Genomic DNA, 15,582 nt, shown 5'->3' with positions numbered 1-15,582 from the left:
ATGTTTATTCCACTGCTGTGGGGACCGGCGGGAACAGCGCTCTCTGAACTCGCGTGCCTTTGGAAACCTCCTCGGTGCACTGCCAAGGAGGCCGAAGGGTCCTCGAAGGGTCCTCGCGAGGTCATTAATCTATTTATTCATCACAGCAGTCAAGGCTCTCAGAACCCCTCAGACAGTGCCAGGCACACTTACATAAACCCGATTCTAGACAGAAACGCTAGCCTTTCCGCAAACATTTCAAGAGATCAACTCTGGGCTCCTTGTGAATCCGCAATCTTCCCGCCCTTCAAATTCTTCCCAAGGATGAACCCCAATTCCTCCAGCTGCTCTTAATTCACTGGGGCTCCCTCTTCTGTTTTAAGAGGAAAACAGCAGATCCGCTCCTCGCATACCCCTACCCTGTAGCCTCCGCCCTCTCTTCCTTCCCTTGGGATCATGGGGACGCTCTGGGACCCCTATGGCCACCCCCACGCAGCGCCCACGGCCCGCCCTGAGCTGGAGCGGGCGGCAGAGGGCGCTGCAGGTACCAGCCGGGGGACTGCGGGCTGTGTTGACCGCGGGGCCAGGAGGAGGCGCCCGGGTCCCGGCGTGTGCATCTCCCGGCGGCCGCGAGGGGCGCGCGACACTGCCGCCCGCGTCACCCTCTCGCGGGGCCCCACTCGCCGCCCGGCGGCTGTCACCGCGGATCGCACCTCACTGGCAGCGCGGGCTGCGCGACGCGCTCGGGGATCGGGCTTCGCCGTCACCGCCCCGTGGCTTCCCTTTGTCCGCGCAAGGCAGCTGGAGGGGCAGTGCGCAGCGGCGGGCGGCCAGCACCCCAACGTCCGGTTGGCGACCCCGCGTGCGTCCCCCGCTGCCCGGTACTGGAGCGGGGTGGCGGCCTGGGCGGGGCCGGCGCGGGGAGTGCGGGAGCCGGGCGGGCGTGCGCGGGGGCGGAGGCGGCGGCGGCGGCAAGCCGGTCCCAGGTGCGGGGGCGTCTCTTGCGCCTCCACCTGCACCACTTCTGCCGGCTTCTCTTGGCAACTTTGTCGCCCCCTTTTGCGGACGTCCTCGGCCGGTCAGTGGAGTCCAGACCTGTCGTTAAATAGAAAACGAGCTGGATGAGGAGGCAGAGGAGGAGGGAGCGTGTCGGAGCCCGGTCCGGGGTGAGAATCTCATTGAGGCAGTGGTGGCTTCTTGGACATTTTTCGCGGCTTTGCCCCACCCAGGTGAGCGCATCCCTTCGCACAGTCGGACAGAGCCGGCTGGGTTCTGGTCCTGCCTCCTAGACCTGTGGGAAGACAGGTGCCTGAGTTGGGGAGTGATTGCAGCCGACTCTGGCAGCGGGCTTTGATTTGCCTTTTCTGTCACCGTGATACTCACTCTGGCCTGCCACATCTCCCGCCGGGCCAGGGCCAGCTTTGCAGCTCATTAGGCACCTTGCATGCTGCCAGGTTAAACATTCTGCGTCTTGGAAAGGATGGTAGGTTAGTTAAACCGAGTCACCGCCTACTCTCAGCTTTGGATAATTGGTTCTGTGTCTTCGCCTTAATTTAGTCAGAATGTGTTATTTCCTTTGAGGTTTATAATGGCAAAACAGCAAAGTGGGTTGCTACATCAATTTTTTTTTTTTCCAATTCGGAGCCTGTGCACAGAAGGAATTTCAGGCACACAAGTGATGTTACTACCAGTCTATTTTAAATACAAACACGGAAAGAAATACTCTTGGCAGGACACCAAAGGCGCCCGTACTCTGTTATGTAAGGGCTTTAAAACATTTGCTCATTGGTAAAGTTATAGGTGTGAGAGGTTACGATAAGAGAGAACCGTCATTTCTGCTTTAAACCAAAACTTTACTTGAGGATAAGCAGGGTCTTAGCGTGAGACATCAATTAAGATAATATAGGGCCTTTGCTTTGAGCTTATTAGGTAGAATTGCAAAAAACGTTGAACAATAAAATAGTTTTGTAAAGGCTAAAGAAAGTTGGTGAAAATTTTTTTGATTATGATAGTAATAAAAAGGATCCCACAGATATCCTTGATGGCTTTCAAACTATAGAATGATATTATTTTTATATCTGATGGAAACAGTAATTATGAGCTGCCGGTTATTAAAGATCTCCCCCACAAAAATTTCTCCTCTCATACTTGTAGTTATTTATTTTTTCAGGTACGAAGAAGGAAAAGTAGAAAGCATCAGGTATACTAATGTCTAGGCATCCCCTTTTTGTGTGCCACCCCAGTATTTCATTCTAATTGGTTTTGGGTGATGCTGTGGCATTTGTAATGTTAAAAACTCTGCTGGTGATTCTAATGTGCAGCCAGGAGTGAGACCCATTGTATTGCACTGTTGTTGTTGTTTTTTTTTAATTTGTCACTTTGTAGTCCCAGGTGTGGCTACAGTGGTTTAAGGAAAGTAAAAAATAAGTAGTTGGAAATATGGGGAGAGAAAACTGGTATTGGAAAGATATGTTGAAGAATTATAGCATGTACACTTTTGTATTTTGTCTAAGTATCTTTCTTGATTTTATAAAAAAACAAGAATGGTTGATGTTTATTAGGGACCCGTAATTTCATGTAGAATATGGAGGGGCATCTTAAGGGGACATTTCTTTGTGCAGAGGTTACAGGGAAGTTGAGTAGCAGTGTCAGGAGAGATTCCTTTATGTTAACATGAGAAGATAAGCAAGTTGCATTAAAGATTATTTTTTCCATCTAATTCAAAACTTATTATTTTAATGTATACTGGTAAACGAAGTGCAGAATGCTTTGATTGTATCCGAGTTGGAAATAAACCTGGCTGCTGCATCAGTGTTTTCCATCTACCTTATGTAATTCCACATACCCCAGTCTGGGAGCAGATCTTATGGATGGTTTATAAGGCTTATGTAAGAACTCTGACCATGCTTTGTATTCCATTAAACGCTCTCTTTTGGCTATTACATAATTGACACAGTATTAGATTGTGAGAGCCTAGATAGGGGAGGAGGAAACAAACCCAGCCCAGCCCACAAATTCATAATGAGTGTTGCTTTCAAGTTAGAGGGAACAGCAGGGATGGAGGTTTGTGAGAGAGAGATAAGAATAGTATCTAGACGACTGATATAAGACTATTATACTTAGTGGGTTTCTACGGATTTTAGTGCTGCAGTATAAACCTCTCCAATCTTTTATATTGCCTAGTGGAGGTGAATTGACTGGAAAGCTAATGAATCTTAAGTTTCAGGACCCCTCACCCAGGCTACTTCCAAGCCCCTGAGCAGGCCACTAGCAACATGCTCACATGGTCATACCTAAGTTTGTGTTTGTAACTTTGGATTCTTTTTTAAATGAGGAAGATACTCTCTGCACCCCACTCACCTCCCATTATATAAACATACTAGAGGCCCAGTGCACGAAATTCGTGCACTGGAGGGGGTGTCTCTCAGCCCAGCCTGCACCCTCTCCAATCTGGGACCCCTTGGGGGATGTCTGACTGCTGGGGATCGGGCCTAAAGTGTCAGTTGGACATCCCTCTCACAATCCGGGACTGCTGGCTCCTAACCGCTTCTGCCTGCCAGCCTGATCACCCCCTAACCACTCCCCTGCCAGCCTGATTGACATCTAACTGCTCCCCTGCTGGCCAGATCGCCCCCAACTGCCCTCCCCTGCTGGCCCGGTCGCCCCCAACTGCTCTCCCCTACATGCCTGGTTGCCCCCAACTGACCTCCCCTGCAGGCCTGGTCCCCCCCAACTGCCCTCTCCTGCAGGCCTGATTGCCCCCAACTACCCTCCCCTGTCGGTCATCTTGTGACAACGTGGGGGCGGCCATCTTGTGATGATGTGGGGGCGGCCATCTTGTGATGACATGGGGCATCCATCTTGTGATGATGTGAGGGTCAATTTGTATATTACCTCTTTATTATATAGGAAGGCTCCTGGAACTCTGAATCCACCCTGCCTTCAAATTACATTCAAATATTAACTTATAAAAATGCTTTTTCTTATTTTAATGTCTGTAGTCTTATGAAAAGAAAAATAATTCTAGCCAGTATTATAGTTGGCTTGTGGAGAAAATGCAGATTGCTATCACCTAGAGCTGTGTGGAGATACAGAGATCAGGTATTTACCTGGAGAACCAACTCCACAGAAACAGGACTTTTTTGATCTGAGTGTAAAGCTGGAGCATCTTTACAGTTCTTTCATCTTTGGAGAAGAACTGAGATAGGAATGGGGAAGGGAGGAAAGTGGGTTAAAGCTCTTCCACATCTCAGAGGTGGGCTGCTGAGGGGAAAGGAAGACAAAAGATGCTTCATTAATAAAAAGTTAATAGGAACAGGTAGCATTAGCTCCACAGGAGATCTTTCTGTAACCTCCTTAGCATCTGTCTCTAATAAGAATTTTAAACAGTGGGCATACTCAGGTCTGGAAATTATTCTGCAGAAAGCAAATGCAGGTTGGGCAGGAATAGGATGAACAATGGATTTGTTCCCATTAGCAGCTTTTATGACTAAATCGGAGCCATATTCTGTTCACCACAGGAATGCTTGAGAAGGAGTTGTTGAAGAGTGGAGGATTTCCCCCTTTTCTCTGAAATCATTTCTACTTACATATGAATTTGGATTTCTTCAGATCTTATTATTTTCACCCCTTTTCCACCAACCTTTATACCCCATCCATCCATCCATCCATCCATCCATCCATAAAGACTCTCTTCTTGATCACACTTTAGTCAGGTTCCTCTGAGCTCTCTTCTTGACTAGGCCTCAACCTTGGCCTATAAGAACTGCAACTTTCATAACAGCCCTTTCCACCCCAACAATAAGAGACTTGGAAAAACTCCAACAGGGCTTCTAACAGCCTAAGGCAGGGGTGGGCAAACTTTTTGACTCGAGGGCCACAATGGGTTCTTAAACTGGACCGGAGGGCCGGAACAAAAGCATGGATGGAGTGTTTGTGTGAACTAATATAAATTCCAAGTAAAGGAGCGGAGGGGAAAGCAAGAGAACCGGATAGAACAGCCGGATCTGGCCCGCGGGCCGTAGTTTGCCCACGGCTGGCCTAAGGCCATGTCCCTGGGATGACCCAGGCCCCCTTGAGTTCCTGTTTGGAAAATCTCAAGACTGCCAAAAGAATTTACCCTTTGTTCCAGCCAATACCTGATGATAGGCCCCCCTCCTTTTATTAAGAATTTATTAGAATAATCTAGAATTATAATCCTTTCTCTTCCCTTTTAAAATGTATACGTGTCTCCTACAACCCAGGAGTGTCTCAAAGACCTGACAGCCATTCCTTTGAAATACAGTCATTAGGAATAAGAGGGCCGGTCTCCCATCTCTGTAGGAGGTTAGGGGCATAACTGACAAATGCCAGTTAGCACACTCGGAGAACCTAATCACATTGACAGTGACCAACTACCCTACCAGTCCTTTGTAATTTTCCATTTCCTTGACTCTGTTTGAGCTCCACTTGTCACCTCCTTATTCCCTCATTCTTCCTTTAAGATGCCCGTTCACCCCTACATGGATTGAAGTTGAGCTCAGTTCTATACTTTAGTTCTTTCCCCTAATGCAGTACATACTGAATACCACCTGTCTTTACTGTTTTCAGTTAACATCCAGCTTTGTTTTTAACAACATCCAACAATTACTTTGAGTGTGTGTGCCAGGCGCTGTTCTAGACATTAGATATTATAGAGCAGTGGACAAAACAGACAAAATAGAGGAACTTACAATCTAATGCATAAACTGAAGTAAAATATTTAATATATCAGGTAGGGGTAGTGCTATGGAGAAAAGTAAATCAGAGCTAGGAGAGGAGTGTAGGGCGGGGAATTGTTGTGTTATATAGGGTGCCCAGGGAAAGCCTCCTTGAGGGAATGCTGAGCCGAGCCCTGAAGGGGACTGAAGAGTAAGCCATATGGACACCTGGGGAAGAGCATTGCACTCATTAGGGGGTCAACCAGTGCAGGAATTTCAGACCAGAGCTCTGAGGGCACTCAAGAGGAGAGTAGGGAGGCCTGGTGCTTCAGGCACTTGTGGAGAATCACATGCTAGCGACCAGTGCTTTCCACAGCAGCCTATCTTTGTAATTCTGCCCATGGATCCTGCTCTCCAGCCACCTGAGGCTGTGTCAGCAAATGGACATGCTGTTCTTGAGGCCTCAGGAGGCCTTATGTTGCTGCTTGGGCCAGGTACAACCAAGGGCCTCTCAGGACGTCTGGAATTCAGTCTAGGCTGCTACGTAAACTAGGAGGAGGTTGTGTGTTTTCATTGATGGTTTCCCTTGGCTTATAGGAAAGGGTCCACCAGGGAAGTTCCATTTCAGCTTGGATTCCCTGAAGTCCCCTTGGGCAAATAGAACTGTGAAGATTAAAGGATTTTGACAGTGAAAACTACATGACTCTTTTTTGGAGAATATCAAAATGTCAAAAACCTATAGCATCTCCTTAGGTGAAACAGAAGCAGAGAGAACCCCTTGGCCTGAAGGTATCTGGGGTTAGTTAGGGTTTGAGGAGGGGGAATTGCTCATTGGCTCCTCTATGCCCAGGTGGCTGCCCTACACTTAACAACCAGAAAACACACATGTGGCAGCAGGCTGTCACGGATCCCTTGGGGGAAAAGTGAGAAGCCAGTGGGGAGCAGCAGCCAGGACACATCTGCTGGTAGAAAGGCCTAACCTTCTGGGATGTATAGGGTACATGGGTATGGGACAGGATGGATGGATAGCTGTTGACTTTTCCAAGCCATTAGTGTATAACCATTGTTTATTCAACGCAAGTCAAAGAAGGAATCTTCCATGTAGACAAAGGTTCTTTGGATTGTTTACTGGCAGGTAGGAGCCTAATAGCAGCCAAATAAGACACAAGCAGGTGGCATCAGGAATGTAGCATATTAGGAAATGGATAGTCTTACCTCTTCTTTGCACTTGTCATTGCATTTGCAAGCTTCTCTCACATGCCCTAGATGTGCAGAAAATGAGGGATTTAAAGTTATTCCTGGGTATTTTATACTCTTTAGCTTTTGTGAATGGGTCCTCTTCTAATTGGTTATTCATATATATGTCCCTCACCCCAGCCTGCACCATCTCCAATCTGGGACCCCTTGAGGGATATCCAACCGCCCGTTTAGGCCCAATCCCACCAGGATCGGGCCTAAACGGGCGGTTGGACATCCCTCTCACAATCCAGGACTGCTGGCTCCCAACTGCTCGTCTGCCTTTGCCTGATTGCCCCTAATAGCTTCTTCCTGCCAGCCTGATCACCCCCTAACCACTCCCCTGCCAGCCTGATCAATGCCTAACTGCTCCCTGACCAGCCTGATTGCCCCTAACTGCCCGCCCCTGCCAGTCTGGTCACCCTTAACTGCCCTCCCCTGCAGGCCTGGTCCCCCCCTAACTGCCTTCCCCTGCAGGCCTGGTTCCCCCCAACTGCCCTCCCCTGCAGGCCTGGTCCCCCCCAACTGCCTTCCCCTGCAGGCCTGGTCCCCCCCTAACTGCCTTCCCCTGCAGGCCTGGTCTCCCCCCCCAACTGCCTTCCCCTGCAGGCCTGGTCCCCCCCAACTTCTCTCCCCTGCAGGCCTGGTCCCCCCCAACTGTCCTCCCCTGCAGGCCTGGTCCCTCCCAACTGCCCTTCCCTGCTGGCCTGGTCTCCCCCAACTGCCCTCCCCTTCTGACCTAGTCTCCCCCAACTGTCTCCTCTGCCAGCCCGGTCACCCGTAACTGCCCACAACTGCCCTCCCCAGCTGGCCATCTTGTGGTGGCCATCTTGTGTCCACATGGGGGCAGCCATCTTTGACCACCTGGGGGTGGCCATATTGTGTCTTGGAGTGACGGTCAATTTGCATATTACTCTTTTATTAGATAGGACATATATGTTATACATATTGGTTATATTGTCTTAGTCCTTGATTATCGTTATATAGTCCATTGGTTAGCTATATTATACATAATGATTATGTTGTATTGTTCAGGCTGCTATAACAAATAAGACAGACTGGGATGATTATAAACAGTGAAGTTTATTCTCATAGTTCTGGAGCCTGGGAAGTCCAGGATCACAGCATTAGCCGATTTGGTGTTTGGTAAGGGCCTGCTTTCTGGTTCATAGATGACATCTTGTTGCTATGTCCTCGTTTGATGGAAGGGGCAAGCAAGCTGTTTGGAGCCTCTTATATAAAGGCACTAATCCCATTTGTGAAGGTTCTGATCTCATGACCTAATAACTTCCCAAAGGCCCCCACCTCCTAATACCATTACCTTGGGCATTAAGTTTTCAACATATGAATTTAGAGAGGAACAGATATTCAGTGTGTAGCATATACATAACCAATAATTAATAGAAAGCTATTAATTTTAAGATGTAGTTGTATAACCAGGTATTTTTCAAGTTATCAATTCTAACTTTTCTGTGGTTATTTCCCTTGAGTTTTCTAGGTAGACCATAATATCATCTGCAGAAAATAATTTTTTAGGTTTCTTATTTTATTTCTATTTCATGTTTTATTACTAGAGTGTAGATTAGATAGAAGAGATTGTTAACCCAAACTGTGGAGGGACTTTTCAAATGAGCTTGATTATTATCTTTCAGGAAGATGTACTTCCCTGTTCCCAGAGAAGATAAACTGTTTGACCCCTCAAGACTTCTCCTTATTAGTTTTGCCTCCCTTTGTTCACCTACATACCCATTGAACCAGTAGGTTCAATTCCCTTAGAAAAACAAAACACTGTGTATACAGTCATTAAAGGTACATCAGCAGTGTATGTGATTAGGGCTAAGTTAGTATTAATGACAAGTTGATATAGACTTTGGGAACTTTGACTCACCTGCAGAAATGAAAAGCCAACATAGTGCTTTATTCTATAAAGACTATGATAAGGCAAGTAAGTTCATCTAGAAATAGGCTTACATTGATATAGTTATTTTAAAATGCTTTTCAAAAGTGTAGTGGAAAAGAGCATGGGATATAGAGCCACAGATTATGAAAAAAGGCACTAAAACAGCAGAAACAAATACTGAACACTTAACAGGGAATTTAAATTCCCACACTTCACCAGACTGTTATTGCAAAGTAGTAATCTAAAAACTTAATATGAACACTATCTCTTAAATGACAGAATAGGGAAGTAATCTTAAATCATCTATAACTAATTGCCTTTGTGCTAGAGCTAGGCTGTTTGAAATTACTCAAAATAACTTTCAAGATAGGCAGTCTTTCTCTACACACAATTGTCTTCTTGGGTTGGAAATTTTGCTACATATTATGCCAAGCATTTTTGTCTCTATTTCTTTTATTCCTGTAAGTTAATTTTCAAGGGAAGCCAATTTAAGAAATGAGATCATACAACAGAATAATTTTGGTTGAAATTGTTATTTCTAAGCATATTCTATTCGTGTTGTATAATATCTTAGGAAGTTTGTATGGAATATATGCCAAGCATTACATTTAATTTTCTAAAGACTCTGGCATATATTCCTTAAAAACACACACACACACACACACACACACACACACACACACACACACACACACACACACACACACACACACCCCTAAACCATGTTATATTAGTTTAACTGGCAGCTGGTATTGAGTTTTATATTGAGTGAGCTAATTTGCCTCTACTAGCAGTTTTAAAAGAGTAGTTTAATATGACTACTTAGTTCTCTACTCCCAAACTGTGCACTAAAATTTTTCTGCTAGATTTTAAGATTATCATTTTGACAATTCAAAATACTGTAGTGGAATATAAATGGGAGTTAAAACTAGTATGTTAGTTTGGAGAGTTAAAAAAACGGAGAGATGTGATCTGAAATCATCCTCTTCCAGGGTTAAGACTAGAGAGAGGCTTGTCAGGCACTTGCCTCAGCACAAAATTTAAGGAGACACCAAAAAATTGAGCAATAAATAGAAATAATATTTTAATGAGATTAAAAAAAATAAAAATTAGTGCAAAAATCCATGATGAACAAAATATCAAATTCTAAAAAGATGTTAGTTTTTGATTTTTCTTCTTTTGTCAGACTCCCATGTGGAGTAGTATGACACTTGCTGATCATTTTTTAATTTAAAATTATGATAATTTTGTTCATCATGAGTTTTTTGAATTAATTTTTAAAATACTACTTATCTTGGAACCACATCTGGAATTTTGGAGTGAGAATGTTCTGTAAATCCTCTTCTCTAAAACATCAGTAAGAACAAAGGTTTGCTGAGTGTGGCAAAAATTGTCAAACTACTTTAGAAACCTGGAAATTAACCTCTTAAAACCATCCAAGGAGTTTATTCAAGAAAAAAAAATCGAGTCTTGATAAGAACAGTGAACGTTGTGGCCTTTAAACTTATCCCCACTGTTCCTTTCTAGCACCATAGGACCTTTGAAACCTGAAAACTGCTGGAGAGAATGGATAAGTGCAGAGCTTTTTAAAGTCTCAGAAAAGTGTTGCTGTGTGAACTGTCTGACAGCTCTCTGTAAAGGTCCATTCGCAGAGCTTGTTTTTATTTCACCTAATGAATTCTAATGACTCAGAATTCATTCAGGTAAATAGCAGTAGGGCATTTGTTAAAAACAATCAGTGGCAGTTGTTTAACATCACAGTTGCCAGAAGTGGATACATGAATTGGGGTTAACAAGAGGTTGACTAAAAAACTTAAAAGGAATAATTGAGAAAGGAGATATCCATAGAGGGTTTTGAAAAGCTTTGACATAGTTTTTAGAACCTAGAAAGCCCATATTCATGTACAGGTCTGTGTATATGCTCTGCAAAGACTTGAAAAGGCCCTAATCTATCACCTCTGGCTGACATTGAAACTTTACACAAGCAGGAAGAATGGCTTAGGTAGAGTTATAAACTGCCTATCAGAGCATAGAAAACCTGTGTCAGTATACATACAGAGCCCCTCAGCAAAGGGTGTGAGACATATTGTTTCAAAGTATTCAAGGAAATTTCTGTTCCATCATTAGCTGACTACTAAAGCAAATTGAGCAGAGACTTAAGTGGCTGCTCATGATAAAGAAAATAGACTTTACATAATTAGTTTAGGAAATGGACAAACAGCATTAGGAAGAAGAAGAACAACAAAAAACAGCAACAACAATAAACCTTTGGTGGTTGGTAGTGGAATCTGATTTCTGGAATTGCCATATTATTTGAAATCCAATTTTCAACACAAAATTAGAGTACATGTAAAGAAACAGGAAAGTATGACCCATTTGCAGAGATAAAATACAATAAAAAGTGTCCCTGAGAAAGACCAGGTATTGGTCTTATAAAACAAATGTTTTAAGTCAATGACTATGAATATGTTAAAAATAAAAGAAAACTGTGTCTGAAGAATTAAAGGAAATTATGAGAATGATGTCTCACCAAATAGAGAATATCAAGAAAGAGATAAAAATTATTAAAAAAGAACAAAATAGAAATCCCATAGTTGGAAAGTATAATAACTTAAATGAAAAAAAAAATCACTGGAGGGGCTCCACAGCAGATTTGAATTGGCAAAAAGAAAGAATCAGAAACTTTATAATAGAATAATTGAAATTATACAATTTGAGGAACAGAAAGTCTAAAGAATAAAGAAAAATGAACAGAACCTCAGACTATTCATCATGAGTATCAAAATATGCATAATGGAATTCCCAAAAGGAGAGGAAAGAGAAAGGGACAGAAAGAATACTTGAAGAAACAATGGTCACAAAATATGTCAAATTTCATTTAAAACATTAATCTGTACATACAGAAAGTTGAATGCATTTCAAGGAGGATAAACACAGAGAGCTACACCTAGACACACAACAGTCAAGTTGTTGTAAGCAAAAACAAAGAAAGGAATAAGGGAGAAGTGAATCATTATGTACATTATGTACAATAAGATTAACATCTGACTTCTCATCAGAGATCACAGAGGCCAGAAGGTAGTAGGATAAAGTACTGAAAGTGCTGGAAGAATCACCTTCCAATCAAGAGTTCTATATCCAGCAAGACTATCCTTCAAAATTAGGAGAAAAAAGTTAAGATGTGTTAATTAACAAAACAAGGGAATTTGTTAAAAAATCTTAAAAACCAGATAATTTTTCACTAGCAGACCTGCCCTACAAGAAATATTAAAGGGAATCTTTTACATTTTATTGATTTCAGAGAGAAAGGGAGAGGGAGAGAGAGCTAGAGACATCAGTGATGAGAAAGAATCATTGATTGGCTGCCTCCTGCATGCCCTGCACTGGAGATCAAGCCCACAGCCCAGGAATGTGCCCTGACCAGGAATCAAACCATGACCTCCTGGTTCATAGGTCAATGCTCAACCACTGAGCCATGCCAACTGGGCTTAAAGGGAATCTTGATATTGAAGGTTGTAATGAAAGAACAGCAGACAATAACTCAAATCCACAGAAGAAATAAAGGGTACCAGTAAAGGTAACTACTTTAGTAAATGTAAAATATTATAAACTATTAAGAAAAATATTAAAAAATGTAATAAAAGAGCAAAGGAATTAAAATGGCATTCAAAAATATCTATTTAACACAAAAGAAGGCTGTAATGGATGAATAGAGGAACAAAAAAACATGACATATAGAAAACATAGTAAAATGGCAGATGTAAATCCTACCAGTAATTACACTAAATGTAAATTGAGTAAACACTCTAATAAAAAGTCAGAGATTGGTAGAATGAATTAATAAACAAGATCCAGTTATATGCTTTCTACAACAGATCCACTTTATATCAAACACAAATGGAATGGTATAAAATATGCTATGCAAACAATAACCAAAAGAGAACTGGGAATGGCTATGCTAATAATAGACAAAATAGATTTTAATAAACAACTAGAGGCCTGGTGCACGAAATTCGTGCATGGGCAAGGGTGGTGTCCCTCAGCCCAGCCTGCACCCTCTCCAATCTGGGACCCCGCAAGGGATGTCCGACTGCCTGTTTAAGCCCAATCCCACCAGGAACGGGCTTAAACGGGCAGTTGGACATCCCTCTCACAATCCAGGACTGCTGGCTCCCAACTGCTCGCCTGCCTGCCTTCCTGATTGCCCCTAACCGCTTCTGCCTGCCAGCCTAATCACCACCTAACCACTCCCCTGCCAACCTGATTGATGCCTAACTGCTCCCCTGCCAGCCTGTTTTCCCCTAACTGCCCTCCCTGCAGGCCTGGTCACCTCTAACTGCTCTCCCCTGCAGGCCTGGTCACCCCTAACTGCCCTCCCTGCAGGCCTGGTCACCCCTAACTGCCCTCCCCTGCAGGCCTGGGTCCCTCCCAAATGCCTTTCCCTGCAGGCCTGGTCGCCTACAACTGCCCTCCCCTTCAGGCTTGGTCCCCCCCAACTGCTCTCCCCTGCAGGCATGGTCCCCCCCAACTGCCCTCCCCTTCAGGCTTGGTCCCCCCCAACTGCTCTCCCCTGCAGGCCTGGTCCCCCCCCCCCCCCCGCAACCAACTGCTCTCCCCTGCAGGCCTGGGTCCCTCCCAACTGCCTTTCCCTGCAGGCCTGGTTGCCCCCAACTTCCCTCCTCTGCCGGCTGGGTCACCCCTAACTGCCCTCCCCTGCAGGCTTGATTGCCCCCAACTGCCCTCCCTTGCAGGCCTGTCCCTCCCAACTGCCCTCCCTTGCTGGCCATCTTGTGGTGGCCATCTTGAGTCCACATGGGGGCAGGATCTTTAACCACAAGGGGGCAGCCATCTTGTGTGTTTGAGTGATGGTCAATCTGCATATTACTCTTTTTATTAGATAGGATAGAGGCCTGGTGCACAGGTGGGGGCCAGCTGGTTTGCCCTGAAGGGTGTCCCGGATCAGGGTGGGGTTCCCTTGGGGCATGAGGCAGCCTGGGCGAGGGGCTTGTGGTGGTTTGCAGGCCGGCCCCGCCCCCTGGAGACCCAAGCGGAGGCCCTGGTATCTGGGGTTTATTTATCTTCTACAATTGAAATGTTGTAACCTGGAGTGGAGCCAAGCCTTCTGCTTGCTCCGTGGCGGCAGCCATTTTTTTGGGATTTATGTATCTTCTGTAATTGAAACTTTGTAGCCTTAAGCGGAGGCCTGGGCCGGCCAGGGTGTGCAGAAAACTTGGCTTCCTCCATCACTGGGGGCTACCCTAGCCTCCTGCTCTTTCCAGCTCTGTGGCTGCCACCATTTCTGTTTGGTTTTATGTATCTTCTATCATTGAAACTTTGTAGCCTTGAGTGGAGGCCTAGGCTGGCAAGGGCAGGCGGAAAGCTTGGCTTCCTCCATTGCCAGGGAAACCCAAGCCTCCCTCCTGCTCTCTGTGGCTGTAGCCATCTTGGTTGAGTTTATTTGCATATTCGCTCCTGATTGGCTGGTGGGCGTGGCTGGTGGGCGTAGCAGAGTGACGGGTAATTTGCATATTACTCTTTTATTATATAGGACTAGAGGCCCAGTGCATGGATTTGTGCACTGGTGGGGTTCCTCCGCCTGGCCTGTGCCCTCTCGCAATCCAGGACCCCTCGGGGGATGTCGGATAGTCGGTTCGGCTGGATCCCCACAGGCCCTGTCCAGACAGGAGGGAGCCCGATCTCTGCAGGCCTGATCCAGACAGGAGGGAACCTGATCCTGTGCATTGAGCATCTGTCCCCTGATGGTCAGTGCACATCATAGTGACTGGTTGTTTGGTCACTTAGGCTTTTATATATAGACTAGAGGCCCAGTGCATGAAATCCATGCATGGGGGTGTGTCCCTCAGCCTAGCCTGCACCCTCTCCAATTCTGGACCCCTTGAGGGATGTCCAACTGCCTGTTTAGGCCTGATCCCAATGGGCCTAAATGGGCAGTCAGACATCCTTCTCACAATCCAGGACTGCTGGCTCCCAACTGCTCGCCTGCCTGCCTTCCTGATTGCCCCTGACCGCTTCTGCCTGCCAGCCTGATCACCCCCTAACCACTCTCCTGCCAGCCTGATTGATGCCTAACTGCCCCCCTGCCAGCCTGTTTGTCCCTAACTGCCCTCCCCTGCAGGCCTGGTCACCCCTAACTGCCCTCCCATGCAGGCCTGGTCTCCCCCAACTGCTCTCCCCTGCAGGCCTGGGTCCCTCCCAACTGCCCTTCCCTGCAGGCCTGGTCACCCCCAACTTCCCTCCTCTGTCAGCCTGGTTACCCCTAACTGCCCTCCCCTGCAGGCTTGATCGCTCCCAACTGCCCTCCCTTGCAGGCCTGGTCCCTCCCAACTGCCCTCCCCTGCTGGCCATCTTGTGGTGGCCATCTTGTGTCCACATGGGGGCAGGATCTTTAACCACATGGGGGCAGCCATCTTGTGTGTTGGAGTGATGGTCAATCTGCATATTACTCTTTTATGAGATTGGATAGAGGCCTGGTGCACGGGTGGGGGCCAGCTGGTTTGCCTTGAAGGGTGTCCCAGATCAGGGTGGGGGTTCCCTTGGGGCGTGGGACAGCCAGGGCGAGGGGTCTGTGGTGGTTTGCAGGCCGGCCATGCCCCCTGGCAACCCAAGAGGATGCCCTGGTATCTGGGATTTATTTATCTTCTACAATTGAAACTTTGTAGCCTGGAGTGGAGGCCTGGGCTGGCCAGGGTGTGCTGAAAGCTTGGCTTCCTCCATCACCGGGGAAACCCAAGCCTCCCTCCTGCTCTCTCTGTGGCCGCAGCCATCTTG

The 15,582-nt window shown here is 46.0% G+C and overlaps 1 protein-coding gene across 8 annotated transcripts in view; it reads left to right on the top strand.

The window, feature by feature from the left end:
* Nucleotides 1–695: 695 nt before the first annotated feature.
* The window catches only part of MTUS2 (microtubule associated scaffold protein 2), a 611,667-nt gene continuing 596,780 nt past the window's right edge, over nt 696–15,582 (top strand). For 7 of the 8 annotated variants that reach the window (XM_080658486.1, XM_080658485.1, XM_080658482.1 and 4 more), the window contains exon 1: nt 696–1,208. The gene's annotated coding sequence lies outside the window, so the exon portion shown is untranslated. The remainder of the gene's footprint in view (nt 1,209–15,582) is intronic. The other variant, XM_080658484.1, reaches the window with a different exon arrangement.

Source organism: Plecotus auritus (assembly GCF_963455305.1).
Source record: "Plecotus auritus genome assembly, chromosome: 3".
In the NCBI taxonomy this organism is placed as follows: domain Eukaryota; kingdom Metazoa; phylum Chordata; class Mammalia; order Chiroptera; family Vespertilionidae; genus Plecotus; species Plecotus auritus.
The sequence above is the reverse complement of the archived record's forward strand: the minus strand, read 5'-3'. Positions and strand labels throughout refer to the sequence as shown.